The sequence below is a fragment of the Pezoporus flaviventris genome, unplaced genomic scaffold (genome assembly GCF_033815535.1).
Source record: "Pezoporus flaviventris isolate CSIRO_AGI_PZ_B2104156 unplaced genomic scaffold, CSIRO_AGI_Pfla_v1 ptg000018l, whole genome shotgun sequence".
NCBI lineage: Eukaryota > Metazoa > Chordata > Aves > Psittaciformes > Psittacidae > Pezoporus > Pezoporus flaviventris.
Window position 1 is genome coordinate 6274710 of NW_026892566.1, and position 26624 is coordinate 6301333.

General features: G+C 43.5%; 1 protein-coding gene across 13 annotated transcripts in view; it reads right to left on the minus strand.

Moving 5' to 3' along the window:
* Window positions 1-26624, minus strand: part of ELAVL2 (ELAV like RNA binding protein 2) — a 120185-nt gene that overhangs the window by 82960 nt on the left and 10601 nt on the right. For 3 of the 13 annotated variants that reach the window (XM_061455162.1, XM_061455160.1, XM_061455158.1), the window contains exon 1: window positions 22-40. The exons of 1 other annotated variant lie outside the window; for it this stretch is intronic. The gene's annotated coding sequence lies outside the window, so the exon portion shown is untranslated. Of the gene's footprint in view, window positions 1-21; window positions 92-11589; window positions 11655-13566; window positions 13576-14342; window positions 14372-26624 lie in introns of those variants that run through there. 9 more of the 13 variants (XM_061455163.1, XM_061455167.1, XM_061455172.1 and 6 more) reach the window with 9 other exon arrangements.

The window sequence follows — 26624 nt, forward strand, 5'->3', positions numbered from 1 at the left end:
CCTCTTTCAGGAAACATCCACCTGCTATGGCACGGGGTCATCCACTGGCTCCCACGCATGTATCTTCTCCAGCACAGTCCTCTCCTTGGGCGGCAGGAGAAGTCCTCCACTACTGCAGTCAGCTCCCCAGGTTGCCGGGCCATGCCTGCCCCAGGCCAGAGCTGCTGCCTCATCCCCTTCTCCAGCCTCAGTGCTTGCAAGACTGCTTCATCGTTTCTTTTTCCCCACATTCTTCTCCACCTGTGTATCATTTCATCTTTTCTTAAGCCGGTTTTCATGGAGGCACCACAGACTCCACTGACAGGATAAGCTAGGCCCTGCAGCAGTGACGCTGCTGCAGCTCTGGCTGGCACCAGCAGTGACTGGTACGGGCCTACTCCCAGAGAGCTCACATCCCACAGAGCCGTGCAGCAAGCTACTGCCCTGCTGGGGTAAAGCTAGGCAGCTAGCTCTTGCCCAAGTCCAGACACTGATCAGAACTACCCAACTTGGAAGTTCTTATGTGGAGAAAGAAGAGGGAGCCTGCTCCAAGACTTACTTAGAATAATAGAATAGTTAGGGTTCGAAAGGACCTTAAGATCATCAAGTTCCAACTCCCCTGCCATGGGCAGGGACACCTCACACTAAACCATGTCACCCAAGGCTCTGTCCAACCTGGCCTTGAACACCACCAGGGATGGAGCATTCACAACTTCCCTGGGCAACCCATTCCAGTACCTCACCACCCTCACAGTAAAGAGCTTCTTCCTCATATCCAATCTAAACTTCCCTTGTTTAAATTTGAACCCGTTACCCCTTGTCCTATCACTTCAGTCCCTAATGCAGAGTCCCTCCCCAGCATCCTTATAGGCCACCTTCAGGTACTCGGAGGCTGCTATGAGGTCTCCATGCAGCCTTCTCCAGGCTCAACAGACCCAACTTTCTCAGCCTATCTTTATATGGGAGGTGCTCCAGTCCCGTGATTATCCTCATGCCCCTCCTCTGGATTTGTTCCAACAGTTCCATGTCCTTTTTATGTTGAGGACACCAGAAACATTTCACATTCCCTTGGTTGCTGCTTTCCTGACAAAATCCAGGGATTTCAGGAGAACCACAGCAATTTATGAGAAGTGTTAAGACAGCAGAGAAAGCTCCTATTTCTCAGCCAGCACAGACCTATACAAGTAGCAGCAGATCTATTTTCCTAGGGTGAAGTACCTCATCTGGATGCCTACCACCATGTTAAGTCCTCCATTAACATGCAGCAGGAGAAACTAATGAGCAAAGCCTATTTTCCCCACTCTACTTTAGTTCCAAAGTTTCAAACTCCTCATACAAACAGGTTATTTTGCCCTCACCCCTTCAGGAAGCGAGATCCATCACCCAGGTACAGCATTTTCTCCTCCTTGTCTCTTCAAGCTAATACAAGCCCAGCAAGCATCCTCCCATGGTCTTATTACTGCTCCTTCAGTCTCTTTCCAAAACCACCATGGCAGGTCCCTGGAGTCCCTGCATCTGCCTCTGCTCCTTGCCAAACACTGGCTTCACCAAACAATCTCTGTGGAAACCAACACCAGCTTGCTAAAAGGAACACATGTCCAAGCTCATCTGACCCAAACTCACCCCTCAAGCTTCAGATGAGGGACTTGTTTTAATGGAGTGGGGGAAGAGCTAGGGGAAAGAGATAAACTACTTTTAAACCCCCCCACAGAGCAATATGCCAAGGAACAGCCCACTTCATAAACTATCTAGGGAGGGACCTGGACATAGACATCTTTCTGCTACAGGAACAGTGTCTCCCATCTAATTTTGTGCTTCACCCAAAACATCCATTTTGAACAGCAATAGTTAGAAAAGTTTAGGCTCTCGACTAAGGGTGCCTGGGACACAGCAGCCACCTGTGGAAAATTACTGCTCAGGGAACACATTTCTTGACCCCAGAGCCAAAAATGTAGTCCGACTCTTTTTTTCTGGCTCAAGAAGGTGTGGAAAATAGCTTTCTGAATTAGACAGTACAGTGCATAACTCCCCTCTTGAAACTTCACAGCTACAAAAAAAAAAAAAAAGGATCAAATAAAAAACTTCAACAACTGCCCATCCATCTACAAGTCAAAGCAAGGCAGAACCTCTGTAGTGAGACTGCTAAATAGCATTAAGCCTTCAAACAAACCTTTTAAAATATTTAATGTGAAAGCATGATGATGCACCTAAATTTGGATTTGGGTATTGTTAGTGACTTAAGACTGCAGTGCTGTAAGTATGCAAGTTAAGTTCAACTTCCTCAGGTCAGGAAAGCAAAACACAGAACTGACACCACAAGGGTAAGCACATCTGGAAACGAAGGATTCATGAACTATACCCACTGTCTACTGAGTTTTCAAACAGGATTACAAGGTATACCTTAACAGATGTCTCAAGAGCCTGATCAGCTTTACAAGTTCTCAGATTTGGGTCACAAACACTGATCAAACTATTCATCTTGCACTCAAATATGAAATGCATCTTCACCTCTTTGCTACATCCACAATACTTCAAATATTTGTGTTTCAAGAAATTTATGCTCCTATTCCCACTTAATCTTTTTGTAAAACTTCTGTATTTTTCCACTGAGGATTAAATAATACTTCCATCTGTACACTACATATAACAAACAGCTACCATCTGCATTCAAGTGTTCAAAGCTGGGCAGATAGTATTCCATGTTGTCTACATCATGCCATACTTGAGTGCACCATTACATACCCATTTATGTGGGTCAGTATACGCCCTGTATATGTGGACTGAATTTGACAGAAATTTACACTGTTACCTTAATTTGGACTAAATATATGATTAAAATCACATGCCTACAGCTCTTTCCAATAGCCTAACAGCCAGATTTTTCAGACAGAAGTAGCATGGGCTTCTTAGGCCAGGCTAATCACACAAAGACATATAAATCATCTTTTAAACAGGCAAGTCAACCCAATTTAACAGACAGCAGAAAAATTACAATTAGATGGTCATTATTTTCAGTCCTAGAATATTTGAGCACATACTAGCAACAGCCACTAAAATTAGGTCCCTGATCTTGGGCACTGACATACCAAGATTACATGAGATTGATATGAAGAAGTTAACTGTGCAGTATCAGATTTAAAAAAAAACCAAACAAAAAAAAAAGGAAAAAACAAACACACCTGTTCCTATAGATATTATCAACTAATTTTCTGTTCTCATACATTGCTTCAAACAGAAAACCTGGTGCATTTGATCATTCTATGCAATTCACACAAAAAAAACATGCAATTTGACTTAGCATTTCACTGGGAATATTGACATCCTTTGTTTCAAGACACCTAAATATGCTTCAAAACAAGCAATCCTTACTCTCCCTGGCTACACATGAGGTATTTGTAAAGATAAAAAAAAAAAGCCATACCTACAGAAAAAAAAGCAGCTTGTACTTTTGCCACAGCAGAAGACTGCAGTATTTAGTCCTTTTGTAGCAGCTACTTCTGGAAGACTAGATTATCAAACTCAAGAATTAATAATGAAATCTACATTTCTCCTAATATTACCCAACTTGGACACACAGTTAGAATCATAGAATAGAATCATAGATTAGTTAGGGTTGGAAAGGACCTTAAGATCATTTAGCTCCAACCCCCCTGCCATGGGCAGGGACACCTCACACTAAACCATGTCGCCCAAGGCTTCATCCAATCTGGCCTTGAATACTGCCAGGGATGGAGCATTCACAACCTCCCTGGGCAACCTATTCCAGTGCCTCACCACCCTAAAGGAAAGAATTTCCTCCTTATAGCCAATCTAAACTCCCCCTGTTTAAGTTTTAAACTGTTACCCCTTGTCCTATCACTACAGTCCCTAATGACGAGTCCCCCTCCAGCATCCCTATAGGCCCCCTTCAGATACTGGAAGGCTGCTATGAGGTCTCCACGCAGCCTTCTCTTCTCCAGGCTGAGCAGACCCAACTCTCTCAGCCTATCTTCATACAGGAGGTGCTCCAGTCCCCTGATCATCCCCATGGCCCTCCTCTGGACTTGTTCCAACAGTTCCATGTCCTTTTTATGTTGAGGACACCAGAACTGCCCACAATACTCCAGGTGATGTCTCACAAGAGCATAGTAAAGGGGCAGGATCACCTCCTTTGACCTGCTGGTCACACTCCTTTTGATGCAGCCCAGGATACGGTTCCCCCTTATACACTTTATCACAGATTCACAGAATGGTTTGGGTTGAAAGTGACCTTTAAATATCATCTACTTCCAACACCTCTGCCATCAGCAGGGACAACTTCCAGATTAGCGTGTCATCTGTGTTATACCACTAAATGTGGAAGCAGTCACCATCTTACTATGTTGAGCTGTACATGAAAACTTCTACACATAAAAGTAACCCTATAGCCCAGTTCCAATTTCAGCAGAGAAGAGATCTTTGATCAAAGCTATATCCAGAAGGTGCCTTGGTCTCCATCAGGATGGCTAGCTTTATATCCTTCAGCTGCACTCATTCCGAGAAATTTCACTGAGAACCACTCATTATAAAAATAGCCCTTATCAGAAGACAAGCATGACTCCATTTAATTTTCTTTCAGTTTGCTCAACTGTGACAGAAAAAAAATAAATCAGCTACTCAGTTGGTTAATGAGGCTGTAATTCTCATTTTGCCTACCAACATCTTAAGCCTGGATGCAGTCCAAGGCAAGTGCTATTGCTATGCCAAGTTTCACAGTTTAGCTATCTGAATGCAAAAGCAGCTTCTAAAGTCTTCCTCACTTCATGCAGCTCACTTTGTCAGTTTTCTAGACCTCTTAATAGGTGCTCTGGCCAGATCAGCAATAGCAGTTTTAGGTCAGGAACACAATTTTGGGTTACAGCTCAAGGTGTAAACACATCAAAATGAAAAATGTTAAATCCATTAATAAACTTATTTCTTCCCTACTGCATGCATGCAGTACATGCATAGTTTGTTACAAGAAGCATACGGTGTTTAAGTTACAACTTCAGTTGTTCCTCTTTTGGAAACAGAAAGCAGCTTCTAAGGCATATTTGGGTAGAAAAGAATCAGAACAGGAAGTCTAATGAGACTTCTAAGCATGCTACTGGAGATAAAAATATTCTTAATTACAATTATAATCAGATAGGATATTAAGATTTAAATTTAAAATACTTAAAAGCATTTCTTAAATCAACTGAGATATGCAGGCAATAATATTCTCCTCTGCATTTGCTGGTTCAAGACTGGAGATGAACAGTAGATACAGGAAAAGTAAATAAATCCAAAGATCTTGCACTGTATTTAAACTAGGTTGATGCATATGAAATTTAATGTTAATGGTTTAATAAAAACAGAGGTTACAGCATTAGTTTTCTGACATTTTAGGACGATAAACAAAATGAAGGCACCAAAACAAGGGCTCCATTAAAAAAAAAATCAGAATGGGAACACAGTGAAGACGTACATCACCAGTATTCTTGCAGTCCTTAACTGATTTTATCTACATTAAGGTGTATTAACACATATCATTACATATAAACAAAACCCTGCAGCCCCCTGCACACAAAGGTCGACTGTTCAGATCTCAGTATATAGAAAAACACATCTCTAGATTCAAGACTCTTAAAACCACACGTTTTTCTCCTATAAAACTCAATTTGGATACAACTAATGCTTGGAACAAAATTAAAGTCTAGGCCAGCATAAAGGGACCCTTTTCAAATGTTCAAGCTCCGTGCCATGCAGGTAGAGTCTGAATGTCTGCAAAACCTCCTGGAACCACTACCTTATCAATTCAGCCAGGTAGAAACAACAGAGTATACTCTTCTGTCCCGCCTCTTTCCTTATTTCACTCCAGGAAATACTGCAGAAATCTTCAGCAAATCAATGTAAGAAACAACAGGCAAGTAAAGAAAAGCCACAGGGAAGCTGACTCCAAGTACACCTTCTGACCATGATTCCACTTTCGGGGGAGTGAGGGAGGGAGGTGGGAACAAGAACAGTATTGAAAAATATTATCAACAGACCAAGAGGGATGCTACTCATAGAGAAGTTGGATTTACGTTGCTTTTCCATAGCTAGTTCTCCTCCTCCCAACCTTTATAAAGGGACTAAGGCAATTGTCTACAAATATTTTAATATTTTAAAAAATTAACTCTGTTCATCCATTCTGCAAAACAAATTCTAATTTCATTTCTGTCATTAAGATTTAAAGTACAGAAGAACATCAGTATTCCAGCAACCATGCAACTGCAGTTTAATTCCAGAAAACCACAAAGTTTAATCAGTTAAATCTCAGTAAGTACTTGGCTAAACACACTTGCCCTGAACAGTCTAAAAGCAAATGCAGCTAGCACAGACCTCCAGAAAAGCATCAGTACATCACAGTGATTATTCCAGGACACCTGGGACAGTTTTTCCTAACTCTGTGTAGACTGTTCTACAAAGTATTTGAATGTTTAAGTTTGCCCTATTTTACCAGTACTCAGGTATGAAGCATTCAAGAAACTACACACACAGTACATTCTAGCAAATCGGTAACTGGCCAGCATACAACATTTCCTAAATCAATCCCACACTCAGCTAAAGACCAGAGTGTCTCTGGAGTCCTTAAGACCATCCTACAATGTCCTGAGCACTTCAGTATTTTCAAGCTTCTGAGCTATTAGGTCAACCATTGCAGGTTTACCGGTAAATACCTGGAGTTCTTTGCTAAACATAGCAAACCAAAATACTCTTTCTTTGAACATCTTACAGCTTCATCTAGTCTAAGCATCTCTCTGTACAGTTTCTGATCATAAGCAGCATCATTTAGTCACCAGCAACTACAGGACGTCATGAAGGAATGGAGAATCAGTATCACAAATGTTTTGTGAAGTGATGCCTCAGACCACCTGTAATGATTCTCATTTTAATCCTAGGCTGGTACACTCACAAGAGTTAAGCATTGCTAAGACACTTAAACACCTAACACTCATCCTGACTTTCTATTGTGAAACTGTAGCTTTTTCCAAGCCTGCATTATGTCCGGTCTTATTATGACTATCAAAACAAATGAAAACCCCTGTTGTGCAAGTATTGGAGTACCACAAGGAACAATGGCTCAAATGGAATAGAAAACAGGGTGACACTAGTTTAAGCTCTATCTGGAAAGCTCCAGCTTGCTCCCAATTTGCATATTTCAAATGTATGCAAGTAATGCCTTCCCATTGCAATTTCTGTCATTATATAATTACTACTCCTAAAACTCCAGATATTTTGCCAGTGAAGTCAGATTTCGATTGTGAGCTATTTAAAAAACTTGATGTGGGTTTAGAATTTTTAAAGAAGTTTCTCAGAAAGCATGCTTAAGCTTTGTAAGTATTTCATTTAGTTTTAAAGCTGAAAAACTTCACTCCCTACAAAAACACTGACTACTAAAGCTGAGTGTTTCACTGAGGTCATCTTTCCGAGGTGTGCTTTCTGCAGAGCTGTATGCCAAAAAGCCTGTGTGAAAGAGCAAGCACTTCCAAACACACGGAAGACGAACAATTAGCTGTTCTAACCACAGCTGCTAACAAATTCAGTATGATATTTAGTTGCTCAGCAGCAAAATATTAGATGCTTTGAGTCCCTACAAATCAATAGCAATGCCTACTGGGCAAAAGCAGCTTGCCTGTTATTGGCAGCTTCCCCGAGCATCAGTGGGAATCAATCAGGGAGCCTCTCTCCATGTTGCTTTGCCACCAGAAATTCACAATGACTTATTAATTCAACAACAAGGATTAGGCAACAAAGCATCTTGATCTGGCCCACTGGTTGTAGCAGCTAAAAGCTACAGATTCTGTTATACCAGCTTCTCTAGAACTAATCCTTTTGAGTAAGTCAAATTAGGTAGATTTACACAGGCAACAGATCAAAATGTGCAGTGGCTTCCTTCAGAATTGGAACTATAGATGACAACCCAAAACATTTACCAGATAATCCTGGATAGTATTGCAATTTTTCAATTGATTTAGGGGCTATCAATCAAGAAATCTCTCTGCACAAAGGCAACATTCTCTTAGTCTTAGTCACAGCTGGTAATATGCACTGCCCTGTTTAGATACTACCATCTATCAGGAAATCATTACAGCAAAAGCAGGCTTAAAGCAAGACAGAAATGTATATTCATCACAAACTGAGTTTACCCATTAGCTAACAACCGGTTTTATCACTATGAACATCAGTGGCAATAAATACAATCAAAAGCCATTACATAGGAAGACAACGTTTTACCTATAAAAGCAGCATTTTAACATCACTTTTATTCAGAAAAAGCTTGTGCGTGCATCCTTGGTACTATTTTTACCTGCAAAGTCCAACTCTGCAATGGCACTGACTTATTTTAAGAAGCACAGGAAAGCTAAAGTATTCCTTGGGCTTTTGGAAGACTAGGTCACGTGTCATCTATTTTTTACTGAGTCCCCAAATAAAGCAAGCTTAGCTTCATGCCCCCCAAAATTCTAGCTTAACATTATAGCAGCTTTAGTAGACTTCAGCCTGGGCTACCACTGCAGCTTGAATATTGCCATCCACAAACTTGGTAAATAATCTGAAAGCCTTTTTGCCTTTTTTTAAGCAGATACTGCAGATCTAGCAGCTGTTTAAAACAATTTTAAATCCCTACACATGGATTACCCAACCCAATCTGAAGTGTGGTAGGTTCACAATTTTTGAGGAGAAAATGAATCAACAAATGACAACAAAACCCACCCTCACAAAAGGTTCTTCCCCCTCACTGAAAAACAGCATTTAAAACAAATCCAGAGAGAAGAATCAAAATTGATGTTTACATGAGCATGGGAAAGCCACAATAAATTTACATGCAAAATATTGCACTAGTATGCTTTAAGCAAATAACAGGAAGGGATTTATGCAAATGTGAACATATTGGAGAGGTATCCATTTCAAAGCCTAAAGCAGTTAAAATCTCTATAGAGAAGATCAATCAATCCACCAGATTAAAAACATACAAAATTAAGACAGCTATTGCTGAGCAGAAATAATGAGTTTAGGTACACCCATAAGACATTCAGAAGGAGCACTGAAGATGTGCTTTGTCAGATTTCTTACACGTGATAAAAATCCTTAGCCGTTTCAAGGTCACTTGTATGTATCTGTAGTTGCAATGCTCTCAGTAGATCACAGCAGAAATTTCAAATACCTGCATTTCCCTCTGATTAAGTAATATTCCAATTTAAACAGTATACAGAATTACAATTCTGCAGTTGCAAACAAACTGATTAATGCATAATAGCTATAAAACAGTGACCTGCGTTCAGCTGCAAGAGTTTTTTTTTCCCTCCTTCCCAGTACTGGTGCAGTGCTGTGTTTTGCCTTTAGTCCACAAACAATGTTGATAATACAAAGATGGTTTAGCTGTTGGTCAGTAACACCCCAATCAAGGACTTTTCAGTCTCATGCTCTGCCAGTGCGGAGGGGCATAGGAAGCCAGGAGGAAGCAGAGACAGGACACCTGACTCAAACTAGCCTGAAGGGTATTCCATACCACAGCACATCATGCCCAGTATATAAACGGGGGGGGGAGTTACCTGGAAGGGTAGATCACTGCTCTGGTCGGGCTGGGTATCAGCCGGCAGGTGGTGAGCAATCATATTATGTATCACTGGTGTTTAAAAGCTCTTCAGTTTTATATTCTCTCCCCTTGTTATTTCCCTTATTAGTATTACTAGTAATAGTTTTATGTTATACTTTAATTACTGAACTTTATTATCTCAACCCATGTGGTTTACATTCTTTCGATTCTCCTCCCCATCCCACCTGGAGTGGGGGGAAAAGGGTGCTAAGCAAACGGCTGCATGGTGCTGAGTTACTGGCTGGAGTTAAACCACAACAAACAGACTCAAGAGTCCTCTCAAAGCTGTCATCCCCAATAGGTTTCAGAAGAGCCAGCGAAAAGAAGGAGGTACTGAATATAACCTCAAGATTCACAATCTACAGGATTAATAAAAATGTAAAAACAGAGGTCTAACTAATACCCCGGTGCCCATTTTCTAAACAGAACAGGTCCCCACTTACTTAATATTTTCTGGACTCTCTCAGTTTAATTTAAAACTGGCCTTCAAGGCAGAGATAAATAAAGTCAAATGGCATGTTCTGGTTTGGTTTTCTTTTGTGAGGGCTTGTTGTGTTGTTTTTTTTTTAGCACAGAACTGGGAACCCTTTACCTTTCATGAAAATACAAGTTATAGAATTCTCAAGTCAGGCATTGCTATTTTATCAAATATCAAATGTAAGAAAACCAGACACTGAAGTCCTATGTAGCTACTAAACCACATTACCAAAGTTGTCTTCAAAACTCTATAAATGTAGAAACACAATCTGTTCTTACAAACTTCAATTAACTAAAGTAAGACAACCTTATTTGTTTAGTATTGTTTTGTGGGTGCTTGTTTGTTTTTTTGTTGCAGGCTTTCTTTTTCCCCCATAAATATCAGTTTTAATGTTCTAACAAGTCACACCTGTATTTAATTGGCTGAGCAAGGGGGATTAGGGCTGTGATAGGGATACTGAGCCATCTCACTACTCCGGCTATCTTACGATCAGCGCTATAAAGATGAAACAAAGGCACCTCACTCCCCGCGCAAGCAAAGCAACAACGAGAAGACTTCATTTTTCCCGGGGCAGGTGAAACTGAAAAGGCGGGCAATGAACATAACCAAGGGAAAACCCTCTGCGAAGAGTAGAGGTGACAGGGTGATGCCTCGGTCTGATCCAAGGCGGCCGCGAAGTCCTGCCTCTTAACCAAAAAGTAACCCCCTCCAAGCGGTATGAAATACACGACAAACGAGCCATGCCCGCCGCTGAGCCCCAGCACCTCCGCATCTCCCCTCGGCCCCCGCGGCTGGTCGGGACCGGGGCTCGCTCCACCGGGAGAAGGGCTGCCACAGCCGCGCTTCCCCGGAGCCCCGGCCATACCCCGCCGGGCGGCTCTGCACTCTCCCCGCCTCCCGGCGCCGCACAGGTGCGCCGGAGCTGCGGCTGCAGCCCACCTCACAGCTCCGCTGCAGTAAGCGGCAGCCTCCTCCCGCTCCCAGCCGCTGCCCCGGGCTCCACCAGACGGGACGGCGGAGGCAGACAGCTGCGGATGCACCACTGTGGACACGGACACCCCAGTCAGCGCAAGGTCAGACCTGAACAAGACGAGAGAAGCGCGGAGTACGCCAAGAACGGGAGCTGCACTCAAGTGGCAGAGCCGCGCTGGAGAAATAGGTGGGGGAGAAATTCCTTCAGAGGAATGTTGTAGACAAAACAAAGCGTTTATGTTTTGTCGGGAGAAGAGATGCAATTAGCCCTATAGGAGAAACGGGGGGGAGCGTTCACAAAATCTGAAGAGGGCGAACCAAAAAAGGGATGAAGCCCATCCAGCGGGAGAAAGAGCCGTTTGCGAAAATTAAACATTTACCAACCAACCAAAAAAAACAAACCGAAACAGTTGGGACTGGAAGCCCACTTGATGGACCTCCGCCCTTTTGCCGGCACAGCACCGACAGCTCCCCACGAACGCCGGCGCCCTTCCCAGCCCTTCGCCCTCTCAGACCCGGGACCGGCGCTGCCCATGAGTACTACCGCTGGGGACTGCTCCTGCAGAAAGTCCCACGGAGCGTGGCTGCTGTCCGACGGAGTGGGGGTTGAAAAAAAAGGTGCCCTGCTACCCCGAGGGCAGCTACGCAGTGCCCGACGGCCGCTTCACCGCTGGCTCCGGTGACACCGGCGCCGCTGGCCCAGCACGCCGTAACTGCCCTGCCGCAAGCAGCGGGCGTGGGGCGGCGGCGGGCTATAAAGGGCCCCACAGCCCGCCCCCGCGCCCAGCGCCTGAGTGACGCCGCCGGCAGCCACTCAATAAGCCCTGCGCCCGCCCCCCTTCCCCCCAGGCCCGGCGGGGCCCCACTCCCGCCTCGGCGGAATGGCCGGACGGGCCTCGCCTCGCCTCGCCTCTCCTCGCCCCGCCCCGCCCCGCCCCGCCCCGCTGCCGGGCACCTGCAGACGGCAGGCGCGGGGATAGAGCAGGAGCGGGTTGCGCTCAGCAGAACTGGCGGGAACACGCCTTCCCGTTCCCGCCCGTGTTCAGGCGCCGGCTCCCCGGCGGGGCGAGAGGTAGGGCCCCCACCGTTGCTCGCCTCTCCCCGAAGGTCCTGCGCTGCCTCGTTTTCTAAAGGTCATGACGCACCCCCGAGCCGCCCGTCCGACGGGTCGCAGCGGCAGCGAGCGCTCCGCACACCATTGCGGGCAGCCGTGCTGGCCGAGAGCAGCACAAGCTGCTGCGACAGCACTGTCCCATTCCCCGCCGGCGTCTGCCGGGGTGGGGACACCCTCCACCCCGGGAAAGCAAGGCTGCGAGCGCCGCGGCAGACCCCCGAGGCTCCGCTCTTCCGAGCGCGCCACTGCTCGTCCCCAGCAAGTGCCCGAGGGATGTCACTGGGAGAGGGGAGTCCCGTTCCCGGGGAGAGCACGGCTTGGTGTGTAGTGTCCTTCGCCTTTCTGCCGCTGCAACGCGCGGGGAGTAGTCAAAATTAAACGCCTCAGCACCGGCATCAGGACCGGTCCTTAGAAACGAGCTAAAGGAACACGTCCGACCGCCAGTCTGCCCCGTGTACAGCTCTCACAATTATTTTCATGCGTGAAACAGGTGGGTACGGGGCAACGTGCTCGGCATAAATTAAACAACAATGGCAGGGGTCGGGGCCGGTCCCTGCCAGGAGCACACGCTGCAGCGCCGGCGTTTACCACCGCCGCGGGGATAGAGGGCGAGAGAACGGAGACGCGCCCGAGGACGGGACGCCCTGTCCGTGCCTTCGCCCGGAGTCCCGCTCGGATGCCTGCGGCGGCTCCCGGATGCAAACTTTCCTACTCACACCGGGGACCGTCCCCCGCCGCCCCGGTAGGACCACGGACAGAGATTAGTGCTACTGCCGCACAAACCCCGGCCGTGCGCCGCCGCGCTACACCGCGCAGCACCCCGAACAAAGGGACACGCTCCCCATCCCCCCGCAGCGGGTTAATCAAAGCTATTACAAGACAGGTTCCCCCCCCCCCCGGTGGTAATAACTTGTTCTAGGGCGAGCTCCTAGCTCTCCGCACCCGGTGACAGTACGCGCCACCACCCCGGCACCGGAAGAAGCGCGGAGTGCCGCTTGGATAATGCAATTAGGCGCGGAGGGGCTTATCCCGGCTGATCCGCAAACGCCGGCTGATCTCCTCAAGGCGATACACCGCCCTTCACCCGCCCCGCCCCTCCGGGTGCTCCCGCACCAAGACGGGCGCTGCGGCCCCGGAGCTCCGCGGCGGGGCCGGGCCTGGGGTTAGGTAAAGGAAAAGGGGACGAGAACCTTTGTGAGTGGGGCCCCTGTCCCCACGCCGCAAATGCTGGCAAGCGCTCACCCCGAGGCGCGGCGGACACCAGGCTCCTCACTCAGCGCGTCGGCACGAAGGGCGCTAATGAGGAGCGAACACCGGCCATCTACTCGGCATGCACCTCGGGCATTCGCCCGGACCCTGCGGCACACGCACAAGCACAAACACGGGAAGATCCGAGTTACAACTTACCTTCCTCTCCTCGGCTAAATAAAGTAACGGTGCAGTTTTCCCGATTAAGAGGGCTAAGAGGCAGGTGGACAGCTCTCTCAAGGCAACGCGCGAGAGCTAAACTGGGGACAGTTCTAAAAGGAAGGGTTAAAAAAAGAACAACAACAAAATCCTCTTCCCCCCCCCCCCCCTCCCCCAACAGTCCAATACAGGGGAAAAATCAAACGAAAAAAATGTATTTAAAATTAAAAAAAAAACCCAAAAAAAAACAACACTCGGGAGGACCCAGAGAGAGAGAGAGAGGGTGACAGGACTGCCCTGCTCTCGCAACCCAGCCGAACAAAAAAAGAGGAGGGAGGGAGAAAGCCTGGAACAAAGAGAAAAGGGATGAAGGCGATTTTAAAGACGGTCTCTCTCTCCCTCTCTCTCTCTCGCTCGCTCGCTCGCTCCCTGCTTGCCGATCCTTTCCTAGCGGATCGCCGCTGAAGTCAGCTGCTGCATGGCGGGGAGCGCGCGAGGCCACGGGGGGGAAGACGCTCTGTGGAGGAGCGGTGCCGTGCCGCGCCGCGCAGCGCCGGGAGGCGACCGCCCCGTAGATTTATAGCAGCCCCGCCGCCCGGCTGCCTGCTTGCCGCCGCGCCGCGCCGGGACGCGCGTGTCTGCGTGCCGCACGCGGCCCCGGACTGCGCGGGGGGAAGGGGGAGGGGGGTGTGTCCGCGCGTGGCTACGCACACCCACCCCCCCCACCCCCCCCCCCGGCACTCCCCCCGCCCGCCGGCCGTCCGCCCCGCGCCTACCCCGGCGACACGCGCGGCGGCGGCTCCGCACCCCGGCGCAACGCAAGCTGCTGGCGGCGCCGCGCGCCCCCATTGGCCCGGCTGCTGCCCGCCCTCCCCGTCCACGGCGAGGCAACGGCCGCTCATTGGCCCTGCCAGCCGCCACTCTGGCGAGGCCCCATGGCGGCGCGCTTCAGGCTGCGTTGCGGCGTGCCGGGCCGCTTCCACGAGTGGGCCCAGTGTGTCGCGGGGCGGCTGGAGAGTGTCCGGCGGGGGTCCCTGGCCGCGGCGGCGCTTGTCGGCACGGAACGGCACGCGCGTATCTGCTACCCGCGGGACGCTGCTCCGGCGGGGCGGGCAGCTGCGCGGGGCGGCGGCGCGTGTCGTCCCGAGCGGCCACGTGGGAGCGGGGCGGTGTGTCGCGGGCCGGGTGTTCATGGATCCGCGCGGGGACCGCGGCGCGCTCCGCTGCTGCCTTTCGTCTGTGTTCTGGTTCCCGTGCCGCGCCGGTTCGTGCGGGCCGCTCGCTAAGTTCACATGGCTGCGCAGGCACGGGTCCCCGGATTCCCCCTTGTGGGAGTGGGCGAGTTAATGAGTGGAGTTTCCTGGGACACACATTCTGGGTGGAAAGAAGGAAGGGAGGAAGGAAAAGAAGGGAAGGGAAGGAGAGAGTAAAGAAGAAAGGAGAAGAAAAAGAGCTGTTACTTACTATGCAATCAGTTCCTATGGCTTGCTCAGATAAGTTCGCAGAGAAAAATGTTGTGTTGTATTGGAGAAAAAAAATCTGCATGGTACTCAGAGACAAGCTTTTAATTCCTGATAGTGCTTGAGCTTCACTCTGCTCGGTCATTATTTCTCTCCGGAATCCAAAGTGCTTTCTAGACGCGGCTTTTTTTCTTGTGTCTTCCCTAACACGGAACACGCAAGCCTGTATTGTGGGTTTCCCAAGAGGGAAGTGCTTACACCCTGCAGAAAGGCAATTTATTCAGGCAATTCTGGCATTTGCAGGTGACAAGGTGCAAAAATAGAGGCATGAGATAGAGACAGAAGGTGGTGTTTCTTGAGAGTGTGTTTTTATAAATTATTAATACCATGAAAGAGAAAACATGCTTGTTTATGTGCTGTCATTTTCTTACAATTTCCCTGTCGTACCACTGTGACAATAGCTGAGTGTTATACTGGGCCTGATTTCACATTTTTTATTATATTTTTATTATAATTTAATTAGTTATATGCTGAACGTATCTGATTTTTTTCTAGAACACATAGACTTTAGCTGATTGTTTACAATCTATCACAAAGTTTTGAATCAGTAGCACTCTGAAAAAGGGAATAACTCCGTGGTGGAACAAGTGCCAAACTATCTGCTCTAGGGACTGAATAAAGAACAGGGTGGGTGGCTAAACCCTCAGAGCTGTTTATTCACAAGTATTAAATGAAGAGCTGTCTATGCACACACAGTCTGTGGAACTGCACGTGCAAATTGTGCTTTTAGCACTGTCTGCTGGTATTCAAGAAGGTCCTCTGAGTTTACAGTATTGTTCAGCTTATGTCTGATCCTCATGCTTTTTTAATTATGGCAACTTTTACCCTTTGATACAGCAAAACTGCTTTTCAAAGTTTTCTAATGATACTACAATTAGCAATGAACTTGCTCGTGTTCTTCATGCTGTATGTCAATAAAATTTTCATACATCTTAAATAAAAAAAACCACAAAAGAACAATTACTTGTTTTATTTGTTCTGAGTTAGAGCAGAGAACAAGTATAAAACATCTGTAAAACCTTTGTACCATGTCACCATCTTTCGAAATCGTAGATTTAATTGCTGGTTGCTTTCTTGTCTTGTCCAGTCCATGCTGAATGTGTTTAAGCAAACAGCAGCGTTCCTTAGCAGAAATCAGTGATGTATGAGAAGAGAAAGATAAAAACCAAAGGAGAAATATAAAACGCTCACTGAAATCTGTAAGCAGTTCAGTGCATTGACACTCTCACGTGTCCTGTCCCCTGCCAAAAAGAAAACAAAACAAAACAAACCCATGAAACAAAAAAAAACAAAACCCAAAACCTTAAAATCATATGACTACACAGCTGCTTTTAGACCTAAAGAAACTTGGCTTAAAGGAAGCCAAAACGTGTGCTATTACAAACCGGAAGTGTGTCTGTGTGAACATTCAGGAAATTAAAGGACTCTGTTCTCAGCACCTTCCCTGTCAGATTGTATACTCAGGATTCCAATTTCATCTCCTTGTCTGCTCCCCCCAGAAAGAAACAATTCTCTAGCTGTAATTAGTGGCTAGGTCTTAGCAACGGAAGCCAAACTTTATGCATTTTCTTTTGAGGCTTATTATCTCTACCAGTAATGCCCTCATAGCTGTCACGTTTGTCAATAGACGGTGCTAAAGTCAAATTAGGCAGAAAATAGCTGTTTAAGTGAATTGTACTGTCATCAGCCCTTATCTCTGGTGCGTTTTCAAAGGCCCTTGATGCCAGCAGTGGAAATTGAAAGCTCACTTCTTTCCTCTACCAAGAAAAGCACAGTTTTTCTGTGAAGTTCCCCTTTGCTTAGGTCATATGTCTGGAACGAAGTCTGTACAATTAGCCATAGCTGGCTGTCTGGACATCGCCTTAAGCTAAAATGTGTATGGCTTATTAAATAGTGGTTGGACATGGGAAACCTATCAGAGGAGGGAACTGTAGGCTTTCTGGACTTTCTGACCAGGACCTGGAGGTCAGAGAACGACAGCGAAAGATTGCAACATGCCGGGAGGGGGCGGGGGGAGGTGATGCGTGTGAAAATGAAAAATATGAAGAAAGCAGAACTAGAAACAAGCAAACCGCCACTCCGCCGGAGGCGTGGGCCTGTAGCCAACGTGCCTCAGCACCATGGACAGCGACGCGCCTGCCCCGACGGCACGATCCACCCGGGCCCACTCCGCCCCGGCCCCACTCCGCCCCGGCCCGGCCCCTCCCGCGGCTGCCGGCGGCTGGTCGCCGCGGCGAGGCCGGGCCTCAGAGCCGGGGATAGCCCCTGGCCAGCTGGCTGCGGGCACTGCGGCAACCGAGAGCATCTCGAGAAATAGCAATTCTCTCCCTCCTTCCCCCCGGGAAAAAAAAACGGTAAGGAATGTGATGTCTCGTTGGGCTTGGCTCTCTCGAAGTCACTTCAGGCAAATGGCTTCTGCCTAGTGGTGCTCATATGGGATACTGTTCTCACACAGGTATGTGTCTGTGCAAGTGTGTGCGTGTGTCTGTGTTACTGTCCTCCGGGGGACTCCATGGGTTATCTTTACAGTGCAAGCTTATGCTTGTTCCCCTTATTTCAATAAATAAAACCAGTAACAGGCATGAAGGCTTCATATCCAGTCATATTAAAAGAGACACTTCTGGTACATAACATACTTGCATGGACTCTGTACTTCACTATCTGAATGTGGTTGGTTTACCTCCTTCTCCAAGCCTCTCTGCAGTCATAAGATAGATATTGTATAAAACTACAGTAGTACAAGCACTGCAAGTGAGGCTGCTGCATTCTTCTCTATTTTATTATGCACCAATGTCTGAATATTAATAAAACCTGTTTTTCAAAAAGAGGTTAGCATTTGGATGAGGAAAGAAAAGGGGAGTGTTTCATTTTTTTCCAATTGAAACTAGAGACGTCTTAAAACCCTGTTCCACACTGGGAACTGCTCAAATTTTCTACAGACAACTGTGGAACCTTAATCCAGATGAATCTAACACCTGAAGGAAGCTGTCTATTTATTCATATTATTGTATCTTTGCTTGTTTCCTACTGTGATCAGGCAAAGGCAGATTTCTGCTGCACCACAGCTTAGGTAGCTTCTTCTATTGAGGATTTGTATCCAGTGGTGTGTAATGCACATTTAATTGTAAAATACTAAGACTGTTTCACCTGCCAGTCAGTCGCTGCCATCAACCTCTAGTGTGCATGGATCAATCAGCCACAACAGAGGATGTGACAGCATCAGGGCACAATGACAAAGCTGTAGTTTGCACTGAAGGAAGACCAAGGCCCAGAGAGACACTGCAGCTAGAGAAACAGCTGTCTTATCAGCACATTGCAGAGATGGAGATGGCTGGAGAGGTCCTCAACAGATAATGACTTGAATAGGTTTGCAGTGTGCCAAACTTCACACTTGATAAGACCAGCCCAGTGTAGAGAGCAGCAGAGATCCAGCTCTATTCTATCTGTGCTGTAAATTAAGAAATTGAAATTCAGGTGGCAAAGCCAGCATGTTGCTGATAATCCAGTGAAGTAAAACTGTCATTAGGATGTGTTCAGCGGAGAAATAGGTTTCTCTTACTTGATGCTGCTTTAACAAAAACGCCTTAACATCCCTATACTAAATCATTCTCCTAGCAGTACCTGAACTGGGTGGGACTTCCTTGTCTGTTTCACTGCTGTGACATATCTTTGAGTTCCAGAACAAGCTGTCCATTTGGTTGTTGAGTTCTTTATAAGCAACAAAACACTTTCACTTTAAAACTGCAGTAGTTTATATACAATTCCCTATTTCATCTGCAGGAGAAGGAACTGCACTGTGATTTTTAATAAACAGTCAAGCTCACATTAAGTCACAAAAGCTTAATTCTGTAACAGACAATAGAAGCATGTGTTCATGAGCACAGCTTAATAAAAATTAATCACCGATGTGAAAAGGATTTATAATGACCTTTGAAATTATTCACTTGACAAAACATAAGCCAGAGTACACGCCAAGACATTTTACAGGAGCAGAAAATCCTGTTTCAAACTGTGTTTTTTGACTGACTGATGGCGTCAGGTCAAAATACTGTAACTCCACCATTTTCCATCAGAAATACTTAGCTTAGACCTAGTTGAAATTATTGGCTTTTTTTTTTTTTTTTTTCCGAGAAAGCTTTGTGGAAAATGCAATTAAAAAGAATGTAGATGGAGCATTACTTTGTAAAGAAGGGTTGGTTACACTCGCTTAACTCTTTGTGACTTATTCCTGAAGAGCCGGATTAACTGTATGGGCTTGCAAGCCATTATGTTATCTAATTTGGGCCATTAAGGCCAACTTTCTATCTTCTTTAGATAATAATTTAAGACAAGGTTAACTTTATTTCTTACCAAAAGACAAGTTTCTAGGTGTTTATGTCAAGAGGAACTTGAAAGCTGAACAGATGTGTGTGGCATAGACTAAGACCACAGGGTGACTGGGAGAGAGCAGGAGGCAGATGTGTGTAAGATCAAACTTGTTCAGAGACTTAGGTGGACTGTATGGTTTTAACACATGCAAATTAGTGCCGGCTATTACAAAAGCAGAAAAGCACTTGGTTTTTAAGATGCATTTCTAGTAGTTCACAAGTAGGTAGGTAGTTTAATGAAGGTCACAAATCAAGAGAACTCAACAATACCAATTTGCCCTTGCCCTTTCTAATTTGTGAAGAATATGTAACCAGAGCTTGAAGTGGCAGATATACCCTTGCCAGTGAAGCACTGTGTTATATGTGAGGAGAAATAATCTTGTGCAAAAGAGACAATCAAAAGCAAAAATACAATCAATATTTTTAATGTTGTTTGTTATCCAAAAATAACAAGTCCTTGTAAGTTATCCAGTGAATCATCCCAAATTCTGTCAACTCAGTTAGATTAGACTTCCAGCATAACAATATGTTTTTCCAGGAAAGAGATGTATGGTTCTAAACTTACTGTAATTAGTATATCCTCTCATGGTATTAAAGCTATAGAAATATTGACTCAAAAGATGGATTTTGTGTTTTCAAAAGCTTGTATTTGTTTTCATTTGCTGAAGGAAAAGCACACATTATACAAAGATAGCTTTTTTAGTATGCCAGCATATTTTCTGCTGACAGCATTGTGGAATAAAATAGTGGCTGTTGCTACTATTATTTTATTGAAAAAGTCCTCATAAATTCCAGAGTGTTTGTATAATATGTAATTAGATAATTCTCAGATAATCAGATCACATGTGTAGTAAATAGAGGATTTTTTGTTTGACCTTGTAAAGCAATTCTTTAAATACATTCCACATAATTTTAACTATCAACTTGCATCTTCTGTTTTATTCAATTAAGATAATACGAATACAGCTGGCAATTATGATTAAATAGAGGTACACAGAGCATTTTGCTCTGACAAGTAAGGGTCGGAGTTTAGAAGGTATACAAAAGTGGTGTATTTTCTTTCTCTTCCAAGTAAAGTTAATCTTTTTTAACATGCACCTCCTATTATTGCTCAGTGGTGGGGAGCAGACACCTATCTGTACTTGAGAATGGAATTTTAAATGCATTTTTCTTAGCACTACAGCAAAACAGTTACATTCTTCTTCATGTGTGCCCCTTCAACTTCACGCAGTTCTTCACACTTTTATATGTTACATGTGTTACAATTAATTTATAAGAGTACTTAATATTTGAAAGCAGCAGAACTAGACTTTGCTGATTACTCCTTGCAATTACTAGCTATGAAGATCAAATCTCACTTCCAAAAAGCACTTCCCTTATCTTACTTATACTGATCAAGATTTTACTTTGAAGGATCAGGCTAAAAAATATCTAAATAACTACTTTTTCTTCTTTTTATTGTCAAAATTGTTTACTTGTGGGTGACCTAATGGTCTTTCACTGGGGCTCTGGGGCTGGCTTCTCTTTAAATGCTGGGGGATTTGTTTCTTCTGCTTACACAATTCAGTTTTTTGAATCAGCAGCATAGCTCCGTACTCCTTTGATTCTGCTGGAGATGAGTCATCAGCAAAATCCAGATTATAAGTGATCATGTCACTGCAAATGTCTAAAAGGTTACTCAGACTAATAGTAGCATACTGCATTGTAATATGGGTGAGTAGAATAAAATACGTGATAAAATTACAGCAAATGGGTCTGATGATGTCATGAACATTTACTCATTGCCAAAAGTTCTCCTGTGTATCTGATCATTAGGTAATATATTTACACACTGCAGAATGAGACTTGAGGGAGGATTCTGTATACTTTTTTAAAAAAGAGATTCTGGAAAAGAGAGACTACTCAGTCTTATTTCTGCTTCTCAATTCAAAAGAAGGCTCGTAAATTACAGCACTAATAAACACACATCTGCCAAGAGTAAGGTGTGGAGCAAATACTGTTTTATTCTACAATCACAGTCCATGGGACAGAGAAGTAGTGCAAGTTGATTTTTAAAAGTTTGCTGCCAACCTGCTGCACCTGGGATAAGAAGGAATCATAGTTAATTAAATTACTGTAAAAAGTGTATACAGAAATGTATCTAGAGAATATTTAGTGATAGTTCATTGCCAAATGAATGGCTGTATCAAATAAGCACCTAAATGGTCTTCATTTGTCTTTTTAGGTCAAGACAGTATTTACATCCATGTTTTGGAATATGGAACACAGTGAATGGTTACGAAAACTGGGGACCGTCAGCAAGCAGAATGGTTATAAACATTTGGGGGTTAAATGCTGAATACAAAATTATCTTTTCAGAACAGAGAGGCCTACCAGCAATTTAAAGCCCCATATGGGTAAGTAGCAAGTGATTGTGATTTTTAGAAAAGTAAGATCGTAATCAAACATGCAAATAAAAATAAAGCAATTATATGTTATTATATATTACATAGCAGAGATATATATTATATATAATAGAGAATAATAGCAGTACTTACAGGTTTTAAGATACTACTTCATCGTACTAAAGAGTCATGGGAATATGATGTTGCAAGAGCGATTTTACATTGAGATGTATGCAAGAGCACGATTTGAAAAGACATACATGAATACATTTCTTAGTTAACATTTCTGAGCTGAAAATAGAATGCTGTATCCAGTCTTTCCATGTTTTAAGAAAACTGGAGAGAACCCATAAAAGGGTTTTTAAAAGGTTTAAAGGGTTTTTAAAAGGTTTAAAGGTTTTAGGAAACATGGCCTATGAATATATTTTAAGAATTGTACAGAAACAGGAACAGTGATAAAGCATATATAGAATTGCTTTGAGATGTAATCATTACTGGCAGATCACAATCTAACAGTCTTCATGTGCATTGTAAGTTAAAAGAAAAAAGGGAAAATTGCTAAATTCACAACACATAAATCTAGATTAATAACTGGAAAGTATTTTGTAAGAGTAGTTAAGTACTGGACCACATTACTTAAGCAATTGCTGAGGTTCAAAGTTAGATATATAATTTATTTTTTATCAGAGAATTAGGACATATTATTTGATTTCTTAAGACTCCCAAGGGATTTACACTTCTCGCTGATAGGATTCTCTACCTCCAAAACAGCTAGAGTTCTAAATAGTACTTTTCCCTTTTTGCCTTTCATAATAAATTGAATGTCTAAGAGGAGGATAAAAAAAAAAAAAAAACAACAAAACAAAACAATTCAAAAACCCAAACAAACAAAACAGAGAAAGAAACAGATTTGATGGGCTGAGGGAAAAAGCTGTAAAGTACTAAACAAATTCCCTACACATTTTTTTCTCTTTGTCCATAAGCACTGAAACCAAGCAAATACAAGTCTGATGAACAAAGTTATTTGCCTTCTAGCATTTTTCCAGATGAATTCAAAGACTGATTGTTTTTTTCGGTCTCCCAGACCTCTGTCTTCAAAGTGCCTTTCAGCATTTGGCTGCTGATTTTCAGTTTGCCTTTTCTTTGGTCCCCTTGAGACATGGGAATCCAGAATTAAGCTAGCTGCAGACAATTTGCATTCTGGAAAATCATGCATCATTTTGTAATTTCCATTTGGGCACTTAAAAATTGGTGATGTAGTAACTTACTAATGAAAACTTTGGGGTAAAAAAACACTGTATCTGTAGCCAATAGCATAAGTCACATATATACAAAATTCCATGTCTATGAGAAGGAAAAAATTCTGCCTTTTACGCATCACTATCAGACATGATCAACAATGCTAGGGATTCATCTGTAATCTGTAGAAGTGAAACTACAGTGAGAGATATGCTTTTTATCTTCAAATAACAAAATCCCCAAATATATGTGATTAAGGCCCAGGATTCAATTTTCGTTGTTTATAAATAGGTCCTAATGATGGGAACTGTTTGTTCACAGTACTTTCTTGATAGTGCAAAACTCTACTAGGTTTTCCTCACAAATGTTTCCACAATCATACTTAAGAAAGATTGCTTAATCCTTTACACAAAATAGAAGATACATTTAGGCGATCTACAGCTTATTTAGATCATGTGATGTCTAACACAGAAAATGAATCCTAGAATCAACTTGGTTGGAAAAGACCTTTAAGATAATCAAGTCCAACCATTACCCCAGGACTACCAAGGGCACCACTAAAGCATATCACTGAGGGCCTCATCTACATGGTTTTTGAACACTTCCAGGGATGATCCCTCCACTTTCCTATTCCAATACCTGACCACCCCTTCAGTGAGAATTTTTTCCTAATATTCAGTCTAAACTTCCCCGGGCACAGATTGAGGCCATTAGGTCGTTGCTTCTTGTCTTATCACTTGCTATGAAGACATGACAAGAAGTCCTGTCATGTGTTGAGAAGCTGTAAAATATCTGTCTTGTTACTCAAATTTACTCCCAAACTTGAGACCTTCCTCCCTCAAGTCACCTTTAACTATATAGAACTCAAGGTTTGTCATTTGGGGTTTTCTTAAAATGTGTTCATACGGGAAAAAGACAGAGAATTAGCAGGAGCGGATATTGCCTTTTAGATCATGAAAATATATTGCTCCTTCCTGATGTGAGATCCACATTTCCAATGTACATGAAAGAAGATGAAAGCAACAAAAGTAATTAAGCCATAATTATTAAAAACCCTATAAAAAGGCTTACATGATCTTTCCATCCACAGTCCTTTACCCCTTCTTCCCCACATGCAATCCTTGAAATTGACAAAATTTATACTAGATGTATTTATTCTAGCTAGCACTTAAACAGCGCTCCTAGCTGCTACAATGAAACAAAAAGTGAATTTCAGGTTACTTTGCTAATAATTATTTAACACTTGTTAGCTACAGTTCCTTCTTACTCCTTGTAAAACATCCCTGTAACTGTCAATGAGCATTCAGAACAAGAGTAAAATAATCAAACTGTGAAAGGTACATCCATCTTCTCACTTTATACTACTCAGATGTGTGTTGTCTGTTTGCCTGTTTGCCAAATGGGGTCTATTAGTTCTCAGCCTCTTTTTATGTGTTCAGAACCCCTTGTTTCTTTAGCATATTCAAACATACCAGTACTTTCTGGTATCTTCCTATTTTGGCTGGGTGGTTCAGGTCTGAAGAGGCTACTTACTATGCAATAACTATGCAAACAAGCATTTTGTGTCATGCAGATACATTGTGTAACTTGATGTTCAGGCATTTCCTTATCCTGTGGCGTTTTCTGTTTGCAACAACTGCATTTTCATGGAAGATAAAGACAGGGGACGAACTATTTACAGCTTGTACCTGTATAGAGTCACCATAGTTTCAATATAGCATACATCTTAATAAGAATCGATATTTAAATGCATACTTCGATCTCCATAGTCTATTAACATGCTGCTCCCTTCCACAACATGGAATAAAAAGGCTATAAAGTCACAAGCAAAGGAGTTTCTGGTTACAGCCTGTATCACCACCTAGTTTGCCATAACTTGGTGCTAACTTGTAGCAATGCTGCGTCACCCAGTGTCTGAAAGGTGTGGGTAGAAAACAAGCAGCAACACCGATTGGATAGGCTGTGAGTGTGAGGTCATGCAATGTCTTCTCTAAGAAGAGAAAACTGAGCTATTCAAGAGTGAAGAAAGTATTTTAGGTTGTAGGCATTTGAGCTGGGAGAGACTGCCTTGTTTACACACAGGAGAGAAATCAGCAAGAAACTCCGGGTGTGTAAGGAACCACATAACAAATTAGAAAGAAAAAAGCTGTTACCTTTGTTAAGCTCAAGGCAGGAGAGATTTACACCAGGGAGATAGAGAAATGCAGACTGAATTCAGCATAGATCTGTTTTATTCCTCAGATCCAAATTCTTCCCCTGGAACTTCATCTTCAAGCTAACAGGAAAGGGAGAAGGGGCTAATCCCTTCTCATATCTCCAAAGCACATGAGAATAATTGATCAAGTTTGGCTGTTTACAGACATCTTCTAACATTTCCCATCAGTCCACAGGGCCATGGTTTTCCTGGTTCTTGATAATATTGAGACAAGGAGGAATGAGGTTATTTGAAATAACAAGCTGGGGTTAGTCTTTATATAGAATTGCTGCTTCTCTGGCAATTCCTCCCATCTATTCCCTTCCCCAGCTCTGCACTGTGAAGTGCTAATTCAGCTGTATCCAAGTATTGTCTTGAGTAATCAAAATGCTTTGGACAGAAAGAAGAAATATTTTTTCCCTAAAAACAAAGGTACAAACCCAGAAAATGTTTGCATAGTCCCAGTGAGTGGACAGAATGTTTTCTCCCTTGCTTATAAATTTTGCTGCTGTTGTGGAAAATAACTTTTGTCACTTCTGTTTTGAGTAAGGCTTTGGAGTAGTGCTATAGAGCCATAACACTGAGGAAAATCCAATACATACTTTGCTCTCCTTGTTATGGTAATCTTACTGAGATAAATGGAAATTTTTATAGTGTGTGAAGTCAGATGTGCACAACACTGCCAAGAACTTATATTACTTAATACTGTATCATTTTGCACAAGGTAATTTCTGTACTGTATGTCAGAGCTGTTCTCAGTTGGAACAGCAATGTACACTAAAAGCACCACCTCCTTCACTTTGCAGTTCCATATGAGAAATAAAAATATTTGTTGTTTTAGGAACCACTTTAGTAATCATAGGTCAAATGCCTTAATGTAAATTGTAATAAACATTTTTTTTTAATTGAGTTGCAGCATTTTCACAAATTATTCTAACATTATGTTATGCGAAACATCTCTTTTCATTCTTACTGTGCTTCTCTTAGGTTTCAGAGGACAGAAGAATACTTTATGGTCTTATATTGTTTAACTCTTATTATGCTGGCAATTTTCAGATAAGCCTTTTCTTTTTTCTTGCCTTGTTTTTTTTACCATTATCTATACTAGATTTTATGTGGGTTTTTTTTTCCTTACAATTCATAGAACTCTGCAAGAAAGAACTGAAAATAAAGGTACAATGGTTTTAAAATAAACACTCCTTTTCAATGTATCTAGTCAATTTAAATTAATAGCTGTAAGTACTGAGGCATTGTCTTCACTGATTTCTTTATAGCATCACAGTTGATTTATTAGTGTTTACTGGTTCTGTAAGAATATTTTCTAGTTCTGCAAATTATAGTGCTAAAATAAATC